Genomic DNA, 14,518 nt, shown 5'->3' on the forward strand with positions numbered 1-14,518 from the left:
GTGAAAAAAAGGCTCAAATTAAAAAGAAAAGAAAAGAAAAGAAAAGAAAAGAAAAGAAAAGAAAAGAAAAGAAAAGAAAAGAAAAGAAAAGAAAAGAAAAGAAAAGAAAAGAAAAGAAAAGAAAAGAAAAGAAAAGAAAAGAAAAGAAAAGAAAAGAAAAGAAAGAAAAGAAAAGAAAAGAAGAAAAGGAAAAACTGTATTTTGTCAAGCTGAAGTATCAAGACTTCCTTTATAAAACATAAAAACCTGAAATGCATGTTATTCTTCTTTTTATGACTATAATTCATTCCATCAGGCTTTCTTGCATGTATCCATAAAGTGATGCAGACAACAGAAATTATCTCAGTAAATTCAGAGCTGGTTTTCATTCTGTGCCTGTAACAACCAGGCTTGCTGATAGGAAATTTCAGTTATTACATTTAACATGGAAAACTACAGTCTTTAAAGGGATGGAGTTACATTAATCTCCACCAAATGGGGCTGTGGCTCTCACCCAGGGTTAGCTATTACACAGTGCCACTTCCATGATAGCTTTCATTAAATCTGTTCTCTTTGTGGCCAGGTTGGAGAGCACAGGAGGGCACAGCTGGCTGAGCCTTGGGCTCTCAGGGCACCCCTGGCCACAGCCCTTGCCCTCCTCAGCACAGCAGCAGGAGGCAAAAGGAAACATATCCAAGGGAGCCTCCTGTATCTGTAGCTGGCCAACTGAAAAGTGGATTTTGTTGATGCTCCATGGAAGAAATACCAGCACTGGGCTGCTCTGCTAAGCTTATAAAACACCTTTTGTCTTAAAATGTGGCCAACAGAGCTACAGTGATCATAGTTTATCATTTCAGACATTTCCATATAATCAGATATTCAAAGTGGACTTTTCTTTATTCATGAACAAACCAATTTTCGCAGACTTAGGTGCAGTTATGGCTCAGATAGAAATTAAAATGGTGACAATGAACCAGATTTGGTTCAGCTCCCTCAATAGCCCTTCCCAGCTGGAATACTTTTCAGGTCTGTTAGTGGGAGTGGGTTAAACAGCTCAAAAAAAAATATTTGGCCCAAAGATTTTCTGCCTGAGGCAGAAACAGCCAAAGAGCAAAGCAATCATTATTCCCATTTGCAGGAAAGAATGACTTGCCTAACACCCCACAGGGAATCTGGAGTAGAACTAAACCTCAAAGCTGCTAAGACCAGCTTGCTCCATCATCTGCCTGAAAAACATGGAGCAGACATGATACAGCTGTTTGAGCCTCTTTGAAATTAAAAGGATTTTGACCTCACATGGGCTCATAGGTATTCAGCATCCACCAAAAATAAAAAAGCTACATAAGAAGGTTAAGAAAGATGGAAAGAAAATACATCTGTGTTTTATAGAGGTTGCTGAAATGGATTTCCCTTTTTTAGCTATGCTGTGGAGCTCAGTAGGAAAGCTGATTTATCCTGTGAGTGCACAGCAGTTGCTCCCTGCTAGAGCTGCTGTTGAAGTTTAATTGGAATACAAAGCATTTGTGTAATGTTCATATCATGGAGAACATTTATGAAAAGCAGAAAGGCCCTTTCAGTTCCGCACACTTATTTCTGTTGTGGTCCTGATCACTGAACCCAAAGGGAAATATGAACAACCAAATGATTTCTTTGCTGCTTGTTTTAGTCAGGGACTCCAGGGGCAGAAGTGGCTGCTTGCAGAAGAGGAGAAAAATGGGCCAGGACTGGCTAACTCAGGACTGGCAATGGGACATGGAGCCTTTTGTCCACAGGTTGCTGAATCCAGCACAGGGATGTAGCAACCAAAAAATTATTCCCATCAAATGGAGCTCCAGTGGCCTAAGAGAAATCAATAAAATGGTTTCTGCTTCATAAAGTCACTTGTAGACAAGAAATTCTTGCTACAATTAGCGGTATTACATAATCATCATTGATGTGAAAACTTTTGGTGTGTTTTTACATTCCCAAAAACAGAATACTGTCCCTGAAAAAATCCTGTAATGATTATTTTGGCCAAGAACATTTCTCATAAACCTAAAGATTTGGGGTTTTTTTTTGTATTTGTGTCATTATTTTAGTTGTATTTGGGCCCTTTTGGTAGTTTTCTTTGCCTTTCCCCATGCTATAGATCAGAAGATAAAAGTCTTCTCCAAATTACTTTTCCTAAAAAGCAATTTGCAGGTATACTCTGAGGTGAAAAACTGCATCCTGTCCAAAGCAGAACCTTCCACTATTAATGTATTTGAATTAGGCTCAAGCATTAAAGACAAAGTATTTTTAACTGGAAACTTCCCAGTTTCCAGGGAACAGGGTAGCATTTTAACTTCTGAGTATCTATAATGTATAATCTATAAAATCCACAAGCTTTCAAGAGAAATTTTAGCAAATGCTTCCACAGACCAATATTCGAGCATGAGGACCTCCAGTGATGGGTTTAGTGCCTGGAATGAATGAATGAACCTGGGAGGAATTTCCTGCAGGAGCTGGGAGCTGAGCTCAGGGCTGGCTCTAGGACACTGCAGTGCCCACTCGCCTGTCTCACATCTCCAAGTTTTCTTTGCCATGGGACCATAGAGGGGCTTGTGAAAAAGGACATTTAAAGGTCACTGAGACCAACACCCTGCAGTGAGCAGCTGCATCTTCAGTGGGATCAGTTTTCTCAGAGCTGTGTCCAACCTGGCCCTGAATATTACAGGGGAGGAGCACCCACCCCCTCTCCATGCAACCTGTTCTGCTGTTTCACCCTGGAACATTTCTGCCCTACACCTAGTTTGAATCTCCCTTCTTTTAGTCTGAAGCCATTACCCCTTTTCCTATTGCCACAGACCCTACAAAGCATCTGTCCCTCTCTCATTAATGTTTCCACTTTCTGTGGCTGTCACTTAGCCCAGTGGGGTGACTCTGCTGTGGTTTATCCGTGGGGCAGCAGCCTCCTGCAGCAGCCCTAAGCAGCACTAACATACCCTCCAAAGTGGGAGCAATGAGCCTGACACCGAGCACTGGGGGAGGCTAAAGCCACGACTGGATTCAGGCAGATACATTCCTGTTGCATCTTGTACTCCAGTTAACATTTCCAGTTTTATCAATCTCATTATGCAGGTGCAAGTGTTGCAGCAGAGGTCACACGCTCACAGTTTAACAGTAAAGACATGCTTGTGCTAAATAAATTTGCGCAGTTGCTTTGTGAAAATTCTACGTTCAATAGGTCTCATCAGATGTTACTGCCCAGATTGGTTTAATAGCATGTTCAGCTGTAGAGCAAAACGTGCAAGGGCATCAGTTCAAGAGGTTTTTCTACTCTGGTGGTACATGAATTGTTTCTGTAGTTAGAAAACTCATGTATACACACACACACACATGCTCGCTGGATTTCTTTACTGACTTAAAAAAAGATCTCTGCATATTTATGGTAACAATTCTGCAAGGTGTTCTGAACATAGAGCCTTATGACTACCTAAATATAAATTATTTTTTGGAAACAAAGTTACAGCACACACTCAGAAGATGCAAAGGGATTGTTGAAAAGCTAGCAGCGTATTACAATAAAAGTGCAATTATATCTGTGAAACTTCGTATGCTTCACACTCCAGAGTGCTACACAGCAACACTAAAGATATGTTACATGGACAGTTAGAATTTAATTTGGGGGTATAACAGATTCCTGAGTCCATAACAGTCACTTCAGCATTCCATTTAGGCGCATCCACAATAATGCCTTTCCTATTTTGAAATAAGATAGTGATCACAAAAGAGACAAGCTCTAAGTGCAGAGTAGGAATGGAAAACCAAAGCTTTTTTCTGGAAGACATAGGACTATTAAAGCAAGCCTGTATTTTGTAAAGGTTAGGCTTCACAATTCTGGCTCTTGGTTGTCTTGCAGTAAATGTCCCATTTATTTGAACTTTGGGGGGGTGTTTGACATATTACTTAGGAGCAAAATGCAGCATGACTTATAATTCTCAGCTCAGCAGCCAGGCATGCCTCATGCATCTCCTAAGTGTTCCTCACACTTAGCTCTGGCTGTAGAACAGCCAGCTCTGGTGTAGGAGCCACTTAAAGCACTGCGGATAAAAACCTGGTCCCAATGCAGCGAGCACCATGGCTTCAGAAAAACAGGCATTATATCACAAATCATGTAATTGTATTCCTGTAGTGAGGAACAAACAGCATCTCAATGAACTATACAGGCAATTAACTTAATTGCTGTCCTATAATATTTTAAGAGAACACTATCTTTTCCCAAACCATCAGAGCAATGATTCTTTTTCTGTTCTAAGCTTTATAGGATGACTGTAAAAATCTGCAGGAAATCACTGACTTTGATACACAAGACTGAAGGACGTGACAGAAGTAGAGACTTGTCTTTATTAAATTGATATTGCACCAATTTACACAACTATCCAACATATCCCTTCAGTTCAGCTTTTGCTGTCCTGGTGGGAGGGGCTACCACAAAGGAAGGATGGAAAAAGATCAACCTCAGCAATGAGAACTGCAAAAAGCCACAGCAGCCCATCACATCCCACTTCTGTCAGTCCTAAGCGTGGTAACCCCTGTCCTACAAGGCAAAGGCACAGATTCAGGGGGTGTCTGAGCATCCCAGCCCAGGCAAGCAGAGCCTGAGTTGCCCCTGCTCACCTGCAGACACCTGCCCTGCTGGGACAAAAAACGGCCCAGGAACTGAGAAATGCCACCTTTGCCAGGGTCACCCCAGGATCACCCCATTCAAACCTGTAGGATTCCAGGGACTGTGCTGCTCCCAGAGGTTCATAGGCAGGGATGGCAGGATAGTGATGAACACCTGCAGCTTTTTTTTTCAAAATGGAATTTAAATAACCTGGGACATACAGGAAAATTTGGGTAAGGTAAATCATGGTTGAAGAGGAGTGACTGCTTTGCCATGTTTTGAACAATATCAGCAAGGAAGCAGTACAGGAAAGGCAGAGGAAGGTAATCTTCTGGGGTAGGTATGAGTAGCCAACCCCACACACACTTTTCTGCTCCCAGCTAATAATTCTCCTCAGCCACAAGGACTGTAACATGCCCTGAAGCTCCTCAGACCTCAGCCAACCCACTCAGAATTTCCACTCATGGCAGACTCTATGTCTTTCTATACCCCATTTTCCTCATTCTTGTACCACAGGACACATCTCAGCCTGTCCTGGAAAGGTCTCCAGGCACCTGCAAGCAGCTGACATTTCTTGCAGCTGCTGCCTCTGTCGGGGATGCCATGTGAGCTCCTTCCTTGGAAAATGGCAGCTCACTAAGCCAAGACCAGTTCTGCTCCTGCTGCTGCAAGGCTCTCAGAAACCTGTGCAGAGGCTGCAGAAACTCAGAATTCACCTGATACATGAAGGGAATGCAGTGATCCAGTTTCCAGTTGGATCAGACATATTGTAGACAATTGCATTTGTCTATGATGATGGTACACCATATGCTTTTGAGAAAAATGAAGGTGATGTTACAGGCTCTGAGTCTTATCCTGCCAAGCTCAATACCTCCCAGTTTCTTTAATCACATGAAATTCAGATATCTCATACATCTCATGCCCTTTCTATTTCTCTCCCATTCTATCGAGTCTCTTGTACCTAGAACCCTTTCATTCTTTTTTCTCTATGTTAATTTTCCACTAAATATTATTTGTCTGTGTATTTGCCTACTGAATTAAGTGATTTACATGAAAATGGAGAGTTTATTGTAGGAAACACTCCCTGGACCAACCTATGGCAGACAACTCTCACACTCAGCAGGCTGCAAGGCAATGATTTAGACGCATTGGCTCCAGAAGAGGCTGCTATTATCTCACATAAATAAGTTCTTTATTAATTATGATAGCATAGTCAAATGAGAGCATGGCCACTCATTCCTCACTGGCACCTCCACAAGGAATCAGCTGGGGCAGGATGTTAACCATGGGTACAAAATTGGTCATAACACCATCACTTTTGGAGGGGTAAGAGAAATGGGACTGAAAATCCTTTTTTTATTTTTTTTAGCACTGAAAGGAACAGTATCAAGAGATGAGATAAAACACTGAGGTTGTCAGGAATTAATGATACATGAAACTGTATTTTTTTTGCTCTCTAAGCAATCCTGTAAGGAGTATCAAATAAAGGTCGAGAGGGTAACAACTGGAAATGAAAACTACAAAAATAGAGCAGTTAGGGAGAGAAAAGAAAAGCACACGAGAATGTCACTACTTATCTTTGTTAAAACCCCACACCCAAGAGTCTAATTGCAAGTGTCACCCCTGAGTGCCAGTCTCCTTTGATCCACACTTTGCTGTCTGGAGCTGAGCAAGCCATGATCCTACTAGGATCCTTTTCTTGCCTATGGGAAGATGCCTGGAAAGCAGGGAAGTTGTGCATATTGACTGGAAAATCCTCTGTGTTTTAGCATTTCCCACTCTGCACCCACCAGGCACAGGCTTCACACGCAGCAGCAGGGTCAAAACAATGTATGTGCATCTAAAAATTCCTCATGTATTTCACCTTTGGGGGCACAGCCACCATTTTCTGATGCATGTAAAGCTCATTTTATAGAGCAGGTGTGTTATAAAAGCAGTCCATGTGTGTGGTGTGCTCCAATCCTGGCATCCCAGGACTGCAGGCAACAAGCATGGTCCTGAATTCAGGACTTCTGGCACAGGAGGGAATACTTGTCAGGCTGCAGCACTCAGCCAAATAAGCCTTACATTAATTATGTTTTGTCTTGTAGTAACAGAAAGAAAAATAATAGGGCTATAGGTCAGGTGAAGTACAGTCACATGCCCCAAAATTCCCCCTGCTATATACTTAACACAAGAAATAGCAGATATATAGCAGCTGTAAGAGTCACTTGCTGATAATTAAGTATTTATGATTTCATCTCCTTGCCAATTTTAAAATGCGGAGTGGAGGAGGCAAAACATATTAATCTTATGCACAGGGCTTTTGTTTGGAAAAATAAAATCTCTCTTTAGAAAACCTGCACAGCCATCTAAAATACTGTTTACTTCCCTCTACAGTTCTGTTTAATATGTATTTGGGACTAGAACACACAATTTAAATGCTGACTCTCAAGTGTAATATTTTTCTCCCTGTTACTGGAAAACAAAAATTTTTGCACAGAATCAAAAAATGAAAGAAGGTCACGACATTCTAGTGGGCTTTTTTATGGTTTATGAAACTCTTCATTAAAGTTTTAGAAGCCAGAACGCGGAATGGCTTTGGGAGAAAGCAAAAACCTCAGAGTGCTTCTGGGGAACATCACCTGTAATTTATTCACTTTGAATGCTTTTTATGGTGCAGCTCAAGACAGATGCATGACATGATTCCAACATCCACAAACCCAAGGCATTAAGTAATTGAATCCATAACCAGAAGCTGGTAAATGGGTATTCTTATGAGTTATTCTGTAAGTGTGACATGGAGAACAGCTTGCTTCACAATCATTATTTTACTGTAGTGCAGAAATCACATAATGAGGACTTCATGCTGTTAGGATCCTAAGCCTTGATTGTTAGAACATTTCAGTCATATTAAAAAAATGATATATTGAAAGCAGATAGGAAGAAAAACAGTAATTGGAAGCTCAGCAGTGGGTTAAAGCCGCAATTTATTTACCATTTCCCTTGCATTAGATGAAACATTAACAGGATTATTAAAGATTCTGTATTGGGTTTGTCACACAGCAGCAACGTGTCATCCTATTCTGCTGCCGAAAGCATGTCAGTATAGTTTTCTTAAGACTGCAGAGAAATCTTATCTAGCCTAAAATTACTCAAATATGTTAACTTTTATAGCAGCTTGAATTAGTACATGACCTTTAAAATAGAGAGGCAAAAGCCATACATCCATCTGATGATATTGATTTCTTGGTTACACAAGGTGTCTGCATTAAGGAAATTGAATTGCAAATTAAAATTCAGCACTGCTTTATTAAAAATCAGGTGTTGATGAAAAGTGATTCTCTTCACAAGATGTTTTTCTAATTTCCATTGCAGTTGCTGTCACCAACTGTAGTCATTAGTCCCCTGAAAATCTGGGTTTATTTTTGGTCGTGCAGTTATAATTCAGAATTGTTTTATGGTTTTTTGTATTACTTTGCTGTTTAGTTGGGAATATCTGATTCTCTGATCTATGACATGTAAAAAAACCCTGTTCTCCTTCTCAGAAATGGGAAGGGAGAAAGTGGACCAAGGGATAGCCTTTGATCTCTGGAAATGTGAGCAAGTTTGAACTCCTCTTATCAATTCATCTCTTTGCCAAATGAGCTTCAAAGGCAGTTCACTATTTCAGGAAAAAGAAAAATAAAAATATTTCTCTTAAAAAATCTCAAGTGAAATCACTCTGATTTTGCTGTGGCAATTTCTCAAGGTAGATACTTCATGGCTTTTATTTTTAAATTCCTAACATGAAATAATTCTGTAAAGTATTTGTTTTAATAGTTCATAGAACAACTGGAAGACAAGTTCATAAAAATACTGTGTATATGACAATTAAGTATATAAAATCTCCTATAATTTTAAGATACTCCCAGTTCATTTGCTCGAAGGAGAAAAGTACTATGATCAGCTTTTTTATTTGTTACTTTTATGTATTTTTGAATATACAAACTCCTTTTTTAAAAAGATAAGTAATATACCTTAGGTCAGTCTCAGAACACAAACCCAGGTGCTGCAGATTAGATGAAAAATCAGAAAAAAATAAACAGGAGGACTTCTGATGTCAGGTTAGGGAGGAGATGGGAGCAGCTTGCAGCTATTTTACTGCAGAGTAGAAATGGCATAATGAGAACTTCACACTGCCAGCAGCTGTAACCCTTGATGGCTGGAATACAGCTGTCACATTAAAGGTGACACATTGCCAGGAGAGTGGCATAGCTGCAGTAATCACAGACTTCACATCTGTGCTGCACTTCTTAGTGCAAGTCTAGGCCAAGGTAAATGAAATTATTTCATATGCTTTATTGCAGAAGAGTTGTTCAAATAAGTCAAAGGAAAAGTACATTAAAACTTATTATTCCAATTGACAGTAGAAAAAAATTTAAAACCAGAACGTATTGTTCTAGCAAATTGTCCTTAAGAACCCATTGCACAAACTACAGGGAATTTAACCACATTGTTCAGTTATATCCACATACCTTAAAGCTAAATGTTTAAATGAAACCAAACAGTTTGCATCAGGACACTGATCAGGAAAAACAGGCTTATGTACATCTTCAATGCAGATCCTGTATCTGCATGAATTCCACATTTCTTTATAACATCCTATTCCTGTGAGCACAAGCCGGGTGATCTTCCCTGTATTTCAATTCTTTATGAAATCCCTCCAAATAATAGTGAGCAGAAGTGATATTTGCAAGCCTGGAACTCCAAACAGGACTGTAGCTACCAACAGGAGGAACATCTGGCCACAGGCTGAGCTATTCTGGTTCAAAACAAGATAAGAGCAAAGCCCTTTCACTGCTGGGACTGTCTACTCAACAAAACACTGCCTTGTGTAGGAGCTTCCACATTTCAGAAAGAGGAATAATGTGTTGAAATTCTACCAACCACTGTTTCCTTAGTGTGAATATTTTCATTGCCATGAATGTAACAACTTTCAGTGCTTGGATATGCTTATCTGTCTTGAGGGTGGTACAATCTTCAGCTCTGGGAATAAATACCTTATACTGAAAACCCAGCCTGAAGTAATTTGAAACCTTTCTTGTCACTCCAAAGACTTCAGGAAGCCAAGCAAAACCCTCACCATAGAACTCACAATGACCTAAGAGGTTCCTTGATACTGCAAATATTACAGAAAATCCTAGAGCAAGTCAGATTACATTGGATTAAACAGAGAATCTTTGTAGAGTCTCAGCTGGGTAGACAGCATCTTCAGTCCAGTTACCCATTAGATTTGGCTGGTTGTTAGTTTGGCTTCGGTTTCTGGTTTGCTTTGGTGTTTTTTCTTTGGGAGGTGAGGAGGTGGTCCCCTCTTTCTAAAAAAAAGAAAGAATTTCACTGCTGGGATTTAACCCCAGCCAGCAACAAAGCTCCACACGAGGATCAGTCACTTCCCCCACCCACAGTGGGACCAGAGGGAGAATTGAAATAGAAAAGGGAGAAAACCCACAGTGGTGATAAACACAATTTAACAGGTGAAGCAAAAGCTGCCACACAGGCAAAGCAAAGCAAGGAATTCATCCTCTGCTTTCCATGGGCAGGTGCTGAGCACCCCCATCACACACAGCAGTGGCTGGGAAGGCAAAGATCATTGCAGCCCTTGCTCCCCACCTTCCCTGTTCCTCACATTGACATGAGCTTTGGGTCACTTGGGGTCAGCTGTGTCCCCTCCCAAATCCTTGTGTACCCCCAGCCTACTCCGTGGTGGGTGAGGAGCAGGAAAGGCCTTGACTTGGTGCAAGCCCTGCCCAGCAGAAATGAAAACATTCCCTGGGTTTCAACCCTGAATTCAGCACCAATGCAAAGCACACCCTCACACTGGCTGTGGGAAGAAAATTGACTGAATCCCAGCAAAAGTCATAATATTCGCTAATTAACATTTGGTGACAGGAGAAGAGTTATTAGGAAGGTTCTGGCTGAGTTCAACAGAGGCAAGTTAAAAACAAGCAGCAATAAGAAGGAGAACAAGGAATGTCACAGGTCAAGGAGAGGTCTGTGTTATTTTTATGGACTCCTGGTTTTGTGACACAAGGAAAAGAAAACAAACTGGACACTGCAATGGGCAAAACATTTCCAGAGCCCTGGGTCACCTGTTTCTTTTTGTTTGTGGTTTGGGGTTTTTTTTGATTGGGGATTTTTGCTGGTTTGTGTAGTTTTGCTTTCTTTTTTCAAACCTTTGTGTAAACTATTTAAAACATGAGGAGGACGTGGAAACCTCTCTAGAGTGAGTATTCTGGTTTTGCCATGAGCCCTGGCTGATGTGGTGCACCCCTGCAGGCTCATGCCTGCCAGACTCTGTGTCGGTAGGGGGGATAGAAAAAGAGGGGAAAAATAAATAAAAAGATAAACGCCTCATACGTCATATTGACAACCTTGAGCAATCAAAAACCATGAGTCAGACTCATAAGTGTCATAATTTTAGTCTAATAAATTTGAGAGTTGAGTAACAAAATGACAAATCTGATTAATTTTTTAATGTTTTGAGAGGGCCTTTAGATCCTATTTTACTGGCAATTCACTTCATTTCCCAAGTGACACTGGCACAAGAAGAGGCAGAGGAAAATCTCCTCATAAAAGTATGAATATACACAGGGAAATTCTGCCTTTCCCAGTGACCTGCAATATTTTGAGTTCCCTTATTGAGGAATACAGCAGGTTATGACTTGGCTTTACAGCTTCATTAGACTCCATGAGCACTGATTGGCATGAAATCATTTACAGGAGCAGCAGCATTGGAAATTTAAGTGATAAAACCCCACAGACATCTTTCTGCAGATACCTCTGGTACCAATTCCTCTCCTCCTGCCTCCAAAAACAATTGCAGGCTTCATGGAAGGACAAAGAGAAATGTAGCTGACCTGGCAGCTAGACACCTCCCTGTCCTGCAAGAGGGATAGGAAGAGCTAAGATTGAAAATATCGCATCCCCTGTGAGGCAAAAGGTCATTTACTAAAGGTAAGTGGGGAATTTGAATAGGTCTCTATGACAGAGCTCCAAGCCCATGAGATTTTAATAAATTCACTGAGAAGTAAATGGGACTTGTGCGGCTGGGCAAACAATTCAGCAGGTGATGCCTTAGAACTGCTTTAAGAAATACAGAACTAAGTTTTGCCCTATGACATTTTTTTGCCCAGATTGAAGAGCTAATTGGACAAAAGCTAACAGTGATCATTTGGGTATAGAAGGCAGCTTTTCCACTCTTTGGGATGGTAGCAGGCAACAGCAAGCTTGTGAGTCTGCCATTCATAGGAAAATTCCCTTTTACAATCCTTGATTTTCTAGACAAATGTAGTTATTCCTTTGTACATACTTATCTAGAGTGAGAGTGAGTGAGTGATGTGTGCAAAGCATCTCAAGCCTCCTCATGATTGTTTCTCTCTCTGTCTCACTGCAGTTTGACACTAGTTCAGATACCACTGAATAATTTAAACACCACCAACACCTTTTAGGATGAAGGAAGAATTTCTGTAGCTCTTGTAGCGTTGTAACATGAACATACTAACACAGAGTGGAAAAAAATACATACTTGGGTGTAACTACATTAATTTTCAAATAATTTGGGCTTTAACCATTAGCAGTTACAAAAAAAAAAAAAAAAAAAAAAAAAAGAGAAAGCTTCATGAAGTGAGGAATTTCACCTCTACCGTGAATCTAGTCATTGTGATTTTAATGGATGTGGAGTGATTTCTCCCAGTATAGACTTAGCTCACTGAGCAGTTTCATATCTGCAAGCTTCATTAAATACACACACTTACAATTTCTAATTGCAGTGAAAACAGAGCTAATTTTAGCACCACCCTTTTTAAAATAGCCCAACGTATAGCATCAAGTTGTGTCATGCATTGCCAAATAAAAATAGTGCTATCAGTCTTTATTTGACAATTTTGGTAGAACAAAGCAGTGCCAAGCTCAGAGCACAAAGCTGCTGCTATTTATGGGGATGGCTGGCAGTCATGAAATTTGTTCACAAATTCTTTAAAATGTGACAAAGGGAATTAAGTTTAAACTCCATATGAGAGAGAGTATTTTTTGCAGTTTATGTTTCTATTACTTTATTTTTTTCTGTATTGAAGGTAGAGGCTATCTGAGTAAAAATATTTACAAAGATAGAAAAAAATAAATAGATGTATTTCCAGTGTTTTGTTATTAGGCCTTACCAAAGAATGTAATAAGTTGAATTTTTCTATTAATGCAATTGAAAATTTAATGAGTTTCTTAATTTATTACTGCACAAGACTTGAATTAGAAAACAATAACATAAGCTGCACTCTAATTGCATAAGTATGTCTGAGGATGACAGTGTGTTTAGGCTTTCACTTGAGCATCTAATCTAAATATATTAACAAATAGCACAAAAAGCACTGCAGTTGTTCAAGGAGACATTGCAGAATTAATTGTTTTTTGTGACAAATAAAACCATTCTATTAAAGCATTACATTTACTGTTACATTCCACATTGTGATGGGGAATTTCCAAGCTCTTTGCTTAATATTAATACAGTTCTGTGTCTTGCTTGAGGGATCATTAAGAAAGATGATTCCCACTAAAGCAATAACCTAAACAGAGCCCTGGCTCTGGCAGGGGACAGCTCCATGTCCTGTCCTCAGCTGGATCAGCCACACTTCTCATCAGGACAATCCTCACCAGCACACATGGGACAAAAGATACTTTTTACATGAAACTCAGATTTTGAAATGCATCTCTCATTACCCCAAACAAAAGCTTTCCTATCAGATAACACTCAAAAATATTTATATCTAACAGTTTTATGCTCTTTCATGACAGTTTAATAATATTGTTAGCTGCAAAATCCTTGTAATACCCAGGAATTGAAATCTTAGCTTATTTTTTTAATTGCCCGTACTGTTTTCTTCACAACAAAAAGCACACAAGGAAAATTAAAGCACTTCATATTGCATAATAGACTGGGTGGGTGGATTGGTTGTTTTGGGATTTTTTTAACATATAGATATTTCTGAAAGTCATAAAAAATATATTCCAGAAAATACCATTATAAGAGAAACTGACTATTCCTAAAATGAGAACTTCTCAAATTAATTTGGTCTTTTCATTTCATGAAAACTTATACTCTAAGCTTCAATCAAAATCCTGTTTTCACCTGGATCTAAAATGGAAAAAAAAGTAGTGTAGTATAATTTTAAATTTTGTCCTGTGGAAGAGTGATTTTTTTGTTTAATTACCTGTACATGTACACCTTTTCACCTGGAATAACATTTTTCATAAATTTGAATTGTTATTATGCCTGTCTGCCAGTCTTCCCATCAGGTGGTGGTAAAGTTGGGGCAGACCCAAAAGTTTCCGAATTAAGTAAATTCCAGTCCAACTCAAATCAGCAACTTTCATAACATCTGTTAACTCTCACAGTGAGAACTGTTCTCTCTCCAGCAGGACAATTGGCAGCTTTTTAAAGGGTCCCAGACCTATGTGGCAAAAAAAAAACAGATTTCTGGAAATTCTGATGTACATCACTTTCTCATTGTGCTGGCTATGCTGTCAGACCACTTATTGCAAGAATCCAAAAAACTCATTGCAGGTGGTCTCAGAGACATGTGGCAGCTCCTTCCTGAGGAAACAATGGAGCTATTTCAGAATTGTACATGGGAAGGGAAGGGAAGGGAAGGGAAGGGAAGGGAAGGGAAGGGAAGGGAAGGGAAGGGAAGGGAAGGGAAGGGAAGGGAAGGGAAGGGAAGGGAAGGGAAGGGAAGGGAAGGGAAGGGAAGGGAAGGGAAGGGAAGGGAAGGGAAGGGAAGGGAAGGGAAGGGAAGGGAAGGGAAGGGAAGGGAAGGGAAGGGAAGGGAAGGGAAGGGAAGGGAAGGGAAGGGAAGGGAAGGGAAGGGAAGGGAAGGGGTCAATCAGAAGCAGATGCTGCCA

At 40.1% G+C, this 14,518-nt stretch overlaps 1 protein-coding gene across 5 annotated transcripts in view; it reads left to right on the forward strand.

The window, feature by feature from the left end:
* Positions 1-14,518, forward strand: part of KCTD15 (potassium channel tetramerization domain containing 15) — a 259,607-nt gene that overhangs the window by 145,481 nt on the left and 99,608 nt on the right. The window contains exon 1 of one of the 5 annotated variants that reach the window (XM_033069856.2): positions 11,309-11,581. The exons of the other annotated variants lie outside the window; for them this stretch is intronic. The gene's annotated coding sequence lies outside the window, so the exon portion shown is untranslated. Of the gene's footprint in view, positions 1-11,308; positions 11,582-14,518 lie in introns of those variants that run through there. 5 annotated transcript variants of the gene reach the window in all.

The sequence above is a fragment of the Catharus ustulatus genome, chromosome 11 (genome assembly GCF_009819885.2).
Source record: "Catharus ustulatus isolate bCatUst1 chromosome 11, bCatUst1.pri.v2, whole genome shotgun sequence".
Lineage (NCBI taxonomy): Eukaryota > Metazoa > Chordata > Aves > Passeriformes > Turdidae > Catharus > Catharus ustulatus.